Consider the following 15,074-nt stretch of genomic DNA (forward strand, 5'->3'; position numbering starts at 1 on the left):
AAGAGAGATGCTGAGCTGGGCTTCTTGCTGTTGGACTAGCATTATCAGCTGAGGCGGGCTGAACGACGCCCCATTGCTACATGTTGACAAAGGAAGGAAGGGAGGAAGCTAAGAAGACTGAGCAAGATTGCTGAAACCTGTAACGTCATCCAGCTGTGAATCAAAGTGACCACACTCTTAGTTATGCATAACTTGTTGTGCTGTGTTGTATAAAAATTCACCCTCAGTACAGTTGTCATGAACAAGGAACTTAGCTATAGAGCTATGTGTACCAGGCTGTAAACGTGTTTATTTCTGCTGTAAGGTTGGACATTTTATTATCGAGGCTTAGGAAGACTATTTATAATATTTCACTTCTGACACTGGTACAGCCACGGAGATTGCCACTTTGTAGAAACAAGGCTCCAGTAGCCCCCTGTTGGAGTAACAGTCTCTACAATCCCTTATTATTACTTGTGCACCATTGGGCTTACCAAACAAGGAATAAATACAATCTAGCAAACATTTGAGACTAAGAAAAGTATTAATGCTAGAGACTTATCATTACTTGGCAAGGGAAGAACACATAGCTGCTTGACCAAATCCACGTGAAGAGTCAAGGACCCAAACCAGGACTAACTCAGTTTGCTGCAGTCTGTGCAGGATTTCAATTAAAGATGAAACAGATGACGACTGAAGAAAAACTCTGCAATCAAACCATAACAAATTATTGCATTTCAGCCAGGAGGCGAAACAATTTAAACAAACAGCACAGCATGTTACCAACCAGGAAACATCCCTACAGTTATTGATGCATTCAAAGGTCCATCTGTTTATACATACAAATATACTGAAAAAGTTGTATTTCAGCACAAATGACTTTTATTCTGCCTGGTCATGACTCTGGTCTTTTCAGCTCCACACACTTATCTATTCATTTATCTTCTCTGTCTCTGCCCGTTCTCTATCACCATCCTTCTCTTCTCTTCCCTTCTGTCCTCTTCTCTCTCTTCCACAAGCTCTTTGTTAGCTGATTAGTGGCCTCTTTCTCTTGGGCTGCACACACACACACACACACACACACACTAGACGGACTAGGTTGTTTGCTTGGAGTATTTTTAGAAAAGCACAGCCTGGCAACAGTGTATTGAGTAGGTTTTGACAACAGTAGTATTATGCAGTGTGTCTGTGAGTGTGTGTGAAAGAGGTTGAGGGTCTACACTGACCATTGCTTGCCAAAACCCTAATAGTGAACACTGTATTTCAGTAAACAGACTTTCTTTCTATTGCCTGTAGTGACTATCACCACCACTCTGTAACCTCCCTACTGGACATTCCCACACTGCTGACACTCAAACACACACCCCAGTGTGACTAAAACAACTTTTAATATCTGGTAATGCAAACTAACTGAGACTTCTTGATGGCTCTGATATGAGATTTACCCCAGAAAGCATTTTCTTGTCAATGTGTGGGAAGTTTTTAAATTATGGCCTACGTTACACCTAACATGCCTGAGTGCCTGTCCCTGCATGTTTTCTTATGAAGCTAGTAACAGGTAACACTGGCCATTCTAGTTGGTCAGCCTATTCTGGCTGTGGTTAAGTCAACCTGCTTTTGATATAAGCAGCTCAGGTTTTTATTTTGTTTCCAAACGTTTGGATGACACAGCCAAAGCTAATTTCCAACACCAGTCCATTGATGGGAACTGCTTGAGGCAACCATTACACCATATTCAGACCAAATCAGGCTTTTCTGTGATTAGCCACAGGCCTGTGCAGCAGTGTCTATGTATACATGGCAGGATGAAGCTATGAGTGTGAATGTGTTTATTTGTGATAAAGTTAACCACTATGAACCACTAGAAAATAACTTTTGTCTCTGATTCACCAACGTCCTTCCTACCGGCACTCTCTCACTTTAATTCATTTTCTGTGTCACTTCACCACATACGTCTGTCTATCTCTCTTAAACAAACAAACAAACATAAACGAAAGGAAACTTTTTGGTGTCACCATTTTGAACTGCAAACCAGACAAAGATGTAGAAACTGGGTTCACAAAATAAACAGCAAAAAACAAGCACACGAATGGGAGAGTATCATAGTCTGTGAGCTCTGCCTGGATAGTGCCTAATTTCAGTGATATTTCAGGCTGACCGTGGACAAGTCTGAACAAATATGATTGTTGAATTGCAGACTGTAGTGTGACATTGGGTTTCTTCGCTGTGATTCTGAATCACTGCAAACATACAAACGAGAGTTACTACATAGAGCCTGCACAGAACCAACTAATACTACGCAGACACACAAGACTACATAAACATACGTAACATACAAAGACTGCAAGTGACAAGTGACTAAGTGTATGTGTGCAACCATGTAACCAAACCAAACCCTGGGTCTGGCTCACACATTGAGGTGAAGATTGATGACAGGTGATGACAGATGACGATACAGATTCATGGACAGACATTTGTTTAATGTAGCAAATATAATTTATACTCCTTATGAATTGTTTTGTTTTCTTTTGGCAACAAATACTCTTTTGTTCATGCCAGTTAAGCTCATTTAAGTAGTTAATTTAAGAAGTGGCTGATAAAAATTAATCTTTAATGATTAACAACTTTAGAAATGTTGCAGATTATTACTTCACAGTACACCCCAGTTAAAACCACCACCCTGCTGGTTTTTCCGGCCATGTTGTGCTTTGTAGTTTTTTAATGCTCCGCCATCAGCCATGATGAGTAGACGCGATGTTGGCTTTTACTTATTTTATGTCACTCTGGATAAGAGCATTGGCTAAATGCCTAAAATGAAAAAATGTGAATATAAGAGCATCAAACGTGGTTCTGCTATGCTAAGAGTAAAGCCTGTGACCTCTCCGTGCCACCCAACCACACACATGTGCACACAGTGTTGTCAGTGTCCCTCTGTGAACCATAGTCATCTTTCTGTTCATCTGGTGGAACTCAGAGCCCGGCTGTTGGTTTAATTAAGACAAAAGTGTCCCTGAAAATCCTCCAAATATGAGAGCTCTGAACCCCCTGTGGAGCAGAGAACGACAGAAAGATAGAAGAAGAGAGCAAGAGCGATAACGATGCACCAAATCCTAGGTTTAAAAAGAGATGGACCTGTCAAAAAAGGACTAAAAGTGGGTGGAAGAGGATAAATTAACCTCTCAATGACACTAGTGTCCGTGGGTATGTACTCTATGTGCATACATGTATTTAGGTTGGATTTAACACGCTGTAACCACAGGAAATCTATGACTTTAAACCAGTCTGCTACAAAATCATACCACCAATTGTATTCTATAATGTCGAAATGAAAATACAAGTATGCAGAGTTTGGACTACTACAACTCTAAAGGCAAACACTAAATCAAATACCAAGAGAAGTTATAAATTTGGGGTTTCAAGTCCTATGAAACCCCAAATTTATAATATTATGTGTTTTTTTACTTCAGCTCCGACTGCCAGAGTTCTATAGTGGTTTTGAAAGGTCCAGATTTTCGCAGCTCTGAGTGTAAGGATGTAAGGATTTTTCTTTAAAAACAACAGAGGCTGCCAACGAGGTTATCATAGATGTTGCTGTCATTAACTGGGCCTTCCAAAGTTTGAAATGTTATCTTATCTCATGGCATTTAAGATTTTTGATTACATTGATTAGATTAACATGTTTCCCATGTGCATTTAATAAAAATCTTATCTTAGCATAGGAAAAAAGAAAAGGCTTAAAGGCTTAGATCCATAAACAACCTGTGAGCTCAGGCATGTGTTCCTCATGTTCAGTGGTAATGAACTGACTTCACATTGCTAACTCAACCTGCTGATTATAGCAAGCTTGTTAGCCAGTTAAAGGTGAATTAAGACAGCTGTTGTACAGCAGTCTCATGTACATTTTAAAGACGGACGACTGCGACAGTTGTAGTTAGGTTTTTCTTAAGCTAAGATACGACACAGCCATGAGTTTAGGAGTTGCTTCTGAAATAGGAAAACTATCTTTGAATCTGTGAAACTCAAGCTAAGATAGGACAAGCAGTTGGAATTTTTTTCTGTAATGATGAGAGGTTTTCACTTTTTTCCTGACTGAAGTGTTTCACTACATTTTGTAGTTGGTTAAAGTCAGCTGAGATTGACTCCAGCCCCACCGTGACTTCAATGAGGATAAGGTAATGGATGGATTGATGGATAGATGGATGGATGGATGGATGGATGGATGGATGGATGGATGGATGGATGGATGGATGGATGGATATTCTGATTGGTTGAAGTTCGTCTTCGATACAACATATTTTCTGCCGGCCCGTTTCTCACATGGTTATGTGAAACAAACCATATGGCACAGTCATGTTATCTTAAAGATATATTGGATATAAGAATATAAAAATTGGAGGCATAAATACCACAAGTCATCACGTCATTATTTTTGTGGTTGTGCAGCTACACACAATTTCCTGTTTCTATTACATTTGTACTTCACCAAACTTATGTCAGATGAAAATACCAGAGAGATCACTTTAAACTCCACACACAGAGAGTAAAGAGGCAGAGTGTTTGCAGGGAGACACACCTGAGAACCTGCATGCTCTGTTTGAGGAGGGAGACCTGTTGTTACATGCCTTTAGGCTGGGTTCACACACACGCATACATGCAAATACACACACACAGTCTGTGGCTAAACAAACCAGCAACCCCAGGTGTGTGACACTGTGTGTGTGTGTGTGTGTGTGTGTGTGTGTGTGTGTGTGTGTGTGTGTGTGTGTGTGAGCAGACAGACCCTCCATCAGCATCCTGTCACACACAAGATGTTTATCCAATTTGTCAAGATAATCTTTCCTCAAACTGGCTGCCAAGGAGAGTGCCTCAGCTCTCTCTCTTACTCACACACACACACACACACACACACACACACACACACACACACACACACACACACACACACACACACCTGGGGGAAGGTTCAACGATACCCACTGCTTGGCCTGGAATGGAGGCCCTCCCCTCCATCTTGCTGGCAGGTAGCTTGTGTGTGATTTCTGAGTGTGTCTTTTAGTAGTGGCACCAGACCCCACCATAAATTCATATCTAGTGATGGTGATTTTTTAATAACACATGAAACCAGATTGAACTTACTGATAAACAAGCATTCTTCAATGTCTCTTGAATTACTGCAAAACCTGATGAGCGTTTTCAGTTCAGTTCATTGGAACACTGGCACATGATTCATACCACAAATCAACAGATGGCCAAACAAAACAAGTAACATTGAAACTTTTCAAGAACACAGACAAGTTAGATATGCTTCAACTCCCCGCTATTCTCACTTTTAGGTTGACAGTTACACGCAATTACACTGAGTTACCTGTATAGTCACCTACACAATAAATTCAAAAATAACTAATAAAAACATAATTTGCAGACAAGCTGTACTTCAGGAAGCTTTTACCTTTTCAGCCTCAAAGTTGACTTAACTTAACTCTGACTTAGCTGGAGCTGGATATCAAAACTCTAAACAGATATTAATAAAATATAAATTGAATAGATCTTGACCTTGAAGCTGGGACACAAAATGTTAACCAAGTAGTTCTTGTTGTTCTTGTTAAAGATCTGCTAAATGGACGAGGAACAATGTCTGACATTTTCCACTCAGGATTAGACCTAATGTTGTCAGTTATACCTAAATAAAAATGGCACAGTGATTTGCATAAATAAGCAGCACACACCCTGGCAATACACACACACACACACACACACACACACACACACACACACACAGACACACACACATACACAAGTACACATAGAAATGGATGGGTAATCGCAGCAACACTACATAAAACACAGTCACATCCACAAGCTCCCTCACTTGTATGCTTACATGCAAATGCACGCACACACACACACACACACACACACGCACACACACACACACACACACACGCGCACACACATGAAGTCAAAAATCCTGGAATGTTGCAAAGCTGATGATTTTCTAATGAATGGTTTCATTGGTCATGGTGAGGATTAGAGTAAAGGGATTGGTGGGAAATATTTACATGGTTTTAATGATTCCACAACTTTATATTTAGAGGTTTGTCTTATCGGCTCCAATCATCTCCCAGCTTGAAAAAAACAAACCGCCGAGTCGAGCAAGCGACGGCACAATTACACGCCTTTGCCACGCACACGTTGGTCTGTCGCCTCCGACACCATCTGTAGAGTTAATGTGTAACATATTAAAATGTCTCTGGGAGAGAGAGATGAAAGACTTGAAAAAAAAAATACTTAAACACTTTAAAGTCAAGAGCCCATCCCTCATCAAACATTTTAACACTCTCACTTATGAGTTTAGCTTTTTTAAATGAAAAGAACAGAAGGCTTCATGCGGATATATAAAATCCTACTCACACTTCACTAAATGTTATTCCTTAGCTGGAAATGCTCTGCCGACATATGAAAGTGTTGTAGATTTGCTTGTGATTGTTGAGGAGCTACACTTGTATTAATGCTAAGGCCTTGATATGCTGGGCAGCTTTTCGGAGAAATGATGACAGGTTATGTCCTCCATGGACTGGCTTCAAGTTCAACACCCCTGCATTGTTACAGAAGCCAAGAGGGGCAGTATTCAATTTGTCATGAAGGAACTTATAACGTGGGTTCCTACATCTTTTAAATTCTGAAAAGTAAAGCCTTTCTCTAAAGCCTGGCAGACGTCAGGGGTCATTTCTTCTGTTAATGTGGGCACATGAATCTGTAATTTGTGCACACAAATTAAGGTCAAGTTACTGCAGTGGTCTGAACTGTTAAAGGTTAGTAGGAAGTTGTTCTGGACACACAGATCTCTTAAACTAGCACAGAGGACAATGCACATGGGTTGTCCATGACAAACAACCTATTTTTACATCTTGTTTTAAGGACATGTTACCTTATTTTGATTCCTGTTGCCAGGATGCTTTGCCCACCTACAGTGCTCACAGTTGAGCTCAGGCCATACCAACCTTTAATGTGTGTTATCAGACTTCAGGAGAAAATGAGATGTCTTGAAAGGTGCAGCTTGAAAACCAAGTACACACGACACCACTGAGGCTTTTCTTATCTGGCCTGAGAGGGTTCCAATCAAAGACAGACAGACATTTGACTTAGTGGCAGCATATGTGGCTTTAAAACTAGTTGTAGCCTGCTCTTTGTCTCTATGTTCTGTCTTGTGTCTCCCAAACACTGTGCCCCCTTCTGTCTGACACACACACACACACACACACACACACACACACACACACACACACACACACACACACACACAGGGAGAAAACCCTCTCTTTCCTCTGATGGGAACACACACTCAAAAACAGACTTGTCATACGAAAACAGACCGGTCTTATCTTCATCTGTGTTGTGCTGTTTTGATGAATGTTCGGATGTTTTTACAGCACCCAGTGAGGTAGGTAGCCCACACACTGACATAGCGGAGGTGAGTATTGGACAGGTTAGGCAGGTTTTTTTCCACTAGACTGGGACTAAACAGGAGCAGCTTGCACCATCACCACCCAGTTCTGTTCATGCAAGACCTGCTGGAAATCCCAACATCTCAACGACAGCAAATTCTCACAGCTTACCTTTATGTGCTCTTATCAGCAAGTTACGGAGGGTACGGAGGTATGTGGATGGTGCAAGTACAGCAGTGGAAAATGTTACGAGTTAGGAAAGAGTTTGGTTTATGTTTGGATACATTTTTACACACTGCACACAGAGTAAATACAAATTAAAGCCATTGTCTGGCAGAACTGTTTTTAAAGTTTATTCATTTAGGACAGATAGGCTCATTGCAGGTGATTTTTATAATGGACTGGTTGCTTGGTAACTGCATAGGGCAAAGAAGTAGTCAAGCACACAACCCCCATAAACAGCAAACAAGATATACGATATAAGATGTTAATTAGGGAGCTGTAGAGATGCTGGTAGGTTGATTTTGTTTACGACAAAGCCAGGCTAGACATTTACCCTTTTTCCAGTCTTTATCTTAAGCTAAGCTCTCCGGCTGCTGGCTGACAGATAAGTTAGCAGTTACAGTTTAAAAAAGGTTCCAACAGGATGTCTTTAGTTTGTGCAGTTGTGACGTCACACAGACGGGCGTATCAAAGGGGGAATTTCATTACGTCAAAATTTGGTGGAGCAGCGAGAAAAACTAGTTTTCTTTTGTTTAGCTAATAGTAAATTCAGTCATTCACCCAATTGATCATATCTTAACAGAACCTGCAGGATGAAAGATAAAAGACTACCTCTCAGTGTCTCTCTCCACACACACACACACACACACACACACACACACACACACACACACACACACACACCTGCTGCCTGTGCCAGCCGTGTGCTCCATCATCACATGTGTCTGTCTCTGCAGAGCTAGCAGACATCAAGTCAGCCAGCTTGTTGGGGTGATGAATAGGCTGTGGACAGCTGAGAGCACCTTCTGTCAGGGAAACAGTCTGTACGTAGATGGTGGAAAGTTGCCTCAGAGTAGAGAGGAAAAACCCATTACAACCTTTTCAAATCAACATTCTTCGGCGGTCATTTTCAAGGTACAGCCGTGCATGGTTGAAAAAGTTACATCAGAAAGGAAGTCAGAAATTCCTGGTTGGTATTCTGAGTTGATCTTTAGAGCAGTTTAGTGCGTCAGTGCCAAAAAAACAGGCCACAGACATGAATGGGGCAGGAAGTTCATGTGTTTTTGGATACTTTTTGTGCAACAGCTACCATACTTTATCAGTGATATTTGAACGTTAGGTGGCATACCAGGTTGAACAAATGTAAGATTGTAAGATAAGGTGGAGGCTAAGAATGTCAACACGAAAGTCTGGATTCCCCTGCTGAATCTTTTACAGTCTATTAATGTGTTTGTACCACAGACACACTATCAAAGAAAAAAGAACTTGGTTAAAGACAGGAGTTGGCCTTCAAATGTTTTTTATAGGACACAATTGTAAAGCTGTGAAAACATTGTTGGCTAAAACCCAACAAATGAAATAACAGTTACAAATACAGTTGTGGTCAAAATAATAGCAGTCCCACATCACTAGCAAGATAAATCACTGTTTTTGTTAGAATTTCAACTTCTAAACTGCGAGTAAGTTTCTAGAAGGTTTAGTAAAGGTATACTGAATCATCCATTGAAAAGGGCGTGTTCAAAAAAATAGCAGTGCCAAGGTCAATTAGTGAGGTCATTGATTATGTGAAAAAAATAGGTGTTAAACAGGTGGCCCTTATTTAGGGATCAAGGCAACTGACCCTGCATATGCTGGCTGTGCATTTGTCAGTAAAATGGGTTGTTTAAGACACTGTTCAGAAGAAGAGCGTTCTTTGATTAAGAAATTATTAAAAGAGGGGAAAACCTATGAAGAAGTGCAGAAAATGATAGGCTGTTCAGCTAGAATGATATCAAACGCTTTAAAATGGCAGCCAAAACCAGAAAGGCGAGGAAGAAAAAGAAAAACGACTATTCGATTGAAAAAGAAATGGCGTAATAATTTGTGGACTGATGAGCGTAAGATTGTTCTTTTGGGGACTAAGGGCCACAGACAGTTTGTCTGACGTCCTGCAAACACTGAATAAAAGCCACAGTACACAGTAAAGATGGTGAAGCATGGTGGTGCAAGCATCATGATATGGGGATGTTTCTCATACTATGGTGTTGGTCCTATTTATCGCATACCAGGGATCATGGGTCAGTTTAAGTACATCAGAATATTGGAAGAAGTCATGTTGCCGTATGCTGAAGAGGAAATGCCCTTGAAATGGGTGTTTTAACAAGACAATGACCCCAAACACACCAGCAAGCGAGCAAAATCATGGTTCCAGAAGTTGGTCAACTCCATGTACCACAGATGTAAAGCAGTTATCAGAAACCGTGGTTATGCAACTAAATATTAGTTTATGATTCTCAGGAAAGTTGAATCTTCAAGCATTTCTTAGTTTATACAGTACATTTTTTGAGTTTGTAAAGAAAGATGTCAACACTGATATTTTTTATTTTCATTATAAATAAAAATGTTATAAATGAAAAAAACAAACATTTTATTTTATTATATTTCTTGACTTTCTGTAAAATATTATCAAATTCAATTACTTTTTCCAATTTTCTTGCTTTGAAATAGAATGTGCAGTGTCTCCAATGCATTTGTGTTCATTAAAATACAAATTTATTTGAAGAATTTTGAACACACTTTTAAACACACTGCTATTATTATGAACATAACTGTACATACTAAAAACTACAAAAAAAGACCAATGACAGTATAAAGAATGGACAGAGCCTGAGTGATGTCACCCACAGGTTTCCAAAGCCCCGGTTTGAAGCCTAATGTTGGCTGTACTGCTTCTTCCGCCTCCCTAATCTAAACACCTGCAAAGACATGGACCATCGGTGGACCTAAGGCGGGCTGAATGATGATTTTCTAAAACAAAATGACCACAACACAAATTATGACCCAGGAGTATTGCCGGAGCAGGTAAAAGATGCATGTTATTTGCTTGGTCACAGATCTGACAAAAGGATAATAACCCTGCAAGGCGGCTGCACACACAAAATCACAAGAACACGTGAGAATTCATCATGTCAAACAGCAATCGTGGCTTATAAAGTGATAAATCTTACTAGCATCAGTTCAATTCTAACTGCAGAATATATCTTCATGGAAAGAAGCACAAAGAAGCACACTAAAAGCTGTTCTTGATGGAAAATAAGTTTTTGCTCTTCTTCTGACTGGCTTCACTAAGAGTTTGACTACCGTATAGTGCTTGTTGATCTGACTGAAATTGCCTCTAATATACAGTGATAGATGGATTGTTCATCCATCATCGTGTCTGCTTTTTATCAAACAGTTGTCATAGCTCTTGATTATTACCAAAATCAATAACAGCAAGGCACAACAAGTGGAAAAAACAACCTGTGCTATGGTTTCTTGCTTCAGTGAGAAAAGCATGTCATGTTAAGTCCGGAAGGAGTCACGCCTACAGATTGATACTATAAAAAAGGCAGAGAACCGGTTGTGCTTGTATGCACTCATGTGACCTATTCTGTCATCTATGAATTAATGACCAGTCCAATTACAGTATGTGCATGTGTGTGCATGTGTGTGGTCATGGATAACCTGTAAGTGTCCAGATGAGTGTAAAATGGGGTTGTTAAGTGAAAAAAAAAAAAAAAAAAAAGTTTTCAGTGTGCCTCGCTCTGGTTTTAGTTCTGTCCCAAAGCACAATGTAATGGAGCATGACAGCTCCCTGGTTCCCTGATGACCTCTGACCCCAATCACAGTGGTGTGGGACCCTACCCTACCTCACCCCTCTCACACAAACTCACACACACAGACACACACAGAGACACACACCTCAGCACATTGTTTCAACAGATTAGAGGAGATTGCCGGAAAACTCTGTCAGACGTGCAGCTTGTGTGCACAGGAGAAAGAGTTAGAGATGACTAGGAAGAAAAGTTCCCACTTCCTGTCTGTTTGTCTTTCTCTTATTTTGTCAGTGACAGCTTTCTCATGATGAAATTTAATGTGATGTGATGTAAAATGTAGTCTTCACCATCAATTGATATTAGCTTGTTTGGGATAGAAAGAAGCAGAAGAAACCGATTGATTGCATCAGACACCATAGCCACAATTGCTATGTACAGCAGCTTAAAAACTTCTTAGTTCTTCTAAGTGCTTTTACTGTCATGTAAATATAATAATTTTGTCTGTGGTCATATCATAATGAGCACTAAGTATACTTTACCCACATCAGTCATGGAGTTGATACGCGTGTTCTCCAACAGCAATTCAGCCTGTTTGAATTATTTTTATATTTTAAAAACTGAGCTGAGAAAATCTTGAAGCTTTAATATTAAGATGTGAAAGACATCACAAACAAACAAATCAGGATCTGTATTACCACTTTTACTTGACAAACACACTCAGTCAGAGTCAGGGATTACAAGTTCATATTCACTAAATGACAAGATGGGAGGGAGAGCGATTCCCACATATTTCTAGAATTCCTGTATGTCTTGTCTGGTTTTCCTGTCAGATTAAACATTGAATATGACCTTGATTACATTGAAAGCATGACTTCAAACTATATCACAGACCAGATTAGAGGCCACTTTTTGGTTGCAAGTGTAAAATGCAATACAGAGACATAGAATGGACCTTGAACAAGGTGTAGAGTAATAAAAGTAATGTAGTATAATTAAGCATCTTGACAATTTGGATTAAACAAAAATAATCCAGTGTATGCATGAGTTCTCAAATACTGTCTTTTAGGAGTGCTTTTATTTCAAAGATATTATTTCAGTGTGCACTTATAATGAGTTTTCAATACTTGGACCTGCTGGCACAGTTCATGCAGAACTCAAATGTACATCAGCTGCTGCAGTAAAATAACTTCTGTATTTCATTATTACAAAAGATGTTTACCCATAAGTGTGCGTTTACATGCCTGTGTGTGCTGACAAGGGGTCATGGGCCGTGATTTCGGCGGCACTGTAGAAACACGACTCTTTCTCTCGTCGTTAACATCAGCAACACACACACACACACACAGACACACACTTACATCTGTCTGTCCGTCTCCTGCGGTTAGTGTCAGTGATTATCAGTGTGTGTGGCTGTGAGACGCTTCAAATACTTGTGACAGAATCCCAGCCAAGCAGAAAAGAGGCCACCACACTCGCATGTACACACACAGGCACACAAACTTGTGTGCGTGTGATGCAGATGTCCAGTGACAGTTCGCTGCTGGGGGTCATGTGGAAGCATCTGCCTAGAGGATAGAAGGCAGCACACATACACACACACACACACACACACACACACACACACAAAAGTACGTCATCATGTATAATTTGATGTGTTGTCACCAAGATTTAATTTGCTACATTTGCAGCAAATTCTCAGGGACAGAAAACATGACAGGAAGTACAAACATTAACTGGGTGTGTAACTGCACAGTGTTCTAAGTGCAAATAGCCCCAAAGCTTCACAACATGATGAAGTTTTGAGTTTAATTATTATGTCAGCACATTTAGTGCAAGCAAACATGGACTAAACCATTATATTTAGCAGTAACACTTCTACAAGCTACTGTTGATGTATTAGTACCTACCTGTGATGCAGTCATTAATTAAACAGTGCAAGTATTATCAGGCAAACATGATTTTATTTTGTTAAGATTCATAACAGGATAAACCTTATTCCACGTTGTGTATTTAGCCTCTTATGAATGTTTTAATGTTTCTGGAGACATAAAATAATACAATAGAATATAATAACACGTCAAACATACACAGTCATTGCAGTTTCTCTTACCTGCTTCACCTTTGATCCACTCATCCATCCTGATCTCTGTCTTTTCTATCACTTTATCCCCCTCACTGTGCACCTATCCACTTCTCCCACGCACCCCCACCTCCCATTCCTGCAGCTGTATCCAAAAGAGAGGAGGAGGTGAAAAGGGGGATGAGGTAAGTGAAGTGGGATGTGTGTGTGTGTGTGTGCGTGTGTGTGTGTGTGTGTGTGTGTGTGGGGTGGGGGGGTGAGAAGCGGGGAGCAGAAGAAACCACCAACCCCTGTGGAGAGCACTGCTCCATTCCCACACCACAGGTGACTGCCCTCCATCCCTCCCTGCATCCCTCCTGCCCTGCCTCCCTCGTTTTTTTTTCAGTCTTCCCTCCTTCGTTCCTCTCACCCCAGTACCTCGCTCTCTTCTTAAAGGAACAGGTCAGCCCAAAATAGAATGAATACAACCGAAGCCACAGCAAAATAAATGCATTCATCAAATTGAATTTATTTTAAAAAGCATGAATGAAGTGAGACAAAACAGCTAAGCAGTCATAGGTCTGCAAACCTCTGAACATTCAATGACAACGTGTGAAAAAAAAAAATTATATGTGCAATCAATGCACAAGTATAGTTAAAGCAGTGTTAGAGGAGAAAATAAAATATGATTATTAATTAATTAATTCATTATTGGTCTGTGATGAGACGCAAAATTCTATACATTATATTAACTCTTTACCTATGAAACCTAAATAATTTGATTAATTAGCGAACACTTATACTGCACATGCAGAAATCTGTTGGACACTTTATGCACCAAAAACATACACAGAAAAAAACAGAAAGAAATTATCTATTTGCATAAAATGTCAGTTATATCTTTCTTTGTTCACACTAAAGGGCGCCTAAAACTTTACATTAATTTGCATTTTAAAGGAGAAATAATAAATATCGACAGAGCCTAATTTTGTAATGCAGCTGAGAAACAGGAATCTTGCTCACACATTTTCTTCATACATTTTGCAGGACTGCAAAAGTAAAGGAGGAGAAGTCTGTTTTTTCCAGGCCCCAAACTAATTAGAGCAAATAATATGCCCCCCACCACTGCCACTTCCCCAGCTTCCACCTGTTTACAGCTTAAGGTCAGAGGGCAAGGGTTAGCAGGGAACGTGAGGGGTTGTGGGGGCTCACAGGGGTCGCAATGTGTCTGTCTGTGTGGGTGTGCGGTTGTAAGGGGATTGTCAGAAGTGGCATTATGTAAGGAAAAACGTGACTTGGCTTTTGTCCCGTTGTGCATATGCTTTTCCCTTGAGGGAAATTCATACTCTTAGCTTTGTTTCATCAAACTGTGACTAAAATCAGCTTTGTTTTTCAATACAGAGTGAGAAAGTAAGATAATGAAATGCTGGTGTCATTTCTGAATTCATTTAAATCACTTCTTTGTCTATTATGATGATTATTATTGTTACATATTACACACACTTGATTACTTTCCTTTGACCGTTTAAAGACTGTGCACAGCCTGTGCCTGTGTGACTTCAGGTATTCAAGTTGATAAGTCTTTGTTTGCCCAGGTTTAACTCAGGCAGAACTACTGTAGGTTTTACCCACTCACAGTACCAATAAGATGAAGTAACTTGTCCCACCTCAACAGGTGCAACAGGAGTAACAGGAAAAAGAGCACCTGAGATGACGAGGCCTGTTTGACAATAGGGAATACAGTACTTGTACTTGCCAGGTTTGACTTCTTAAGGACCTCTAATTGCACAACTA

The sequence above is a fragment of the Larimichthys crocea genome, chromosome XVII (genome assembly GCF_000972845.2).
Source record: "Larimichthys crocea isolate SSNF chromosome XVII, L_crocea_2.0, whole genome shotgun sequence".
Classification (NCBI taxonomy): domain Eukaryota; kingdom Metazoa; phylum Chordata; class Actinopteri; family Sciaenidae; genus Larimichthys; species Larimichthys crocea.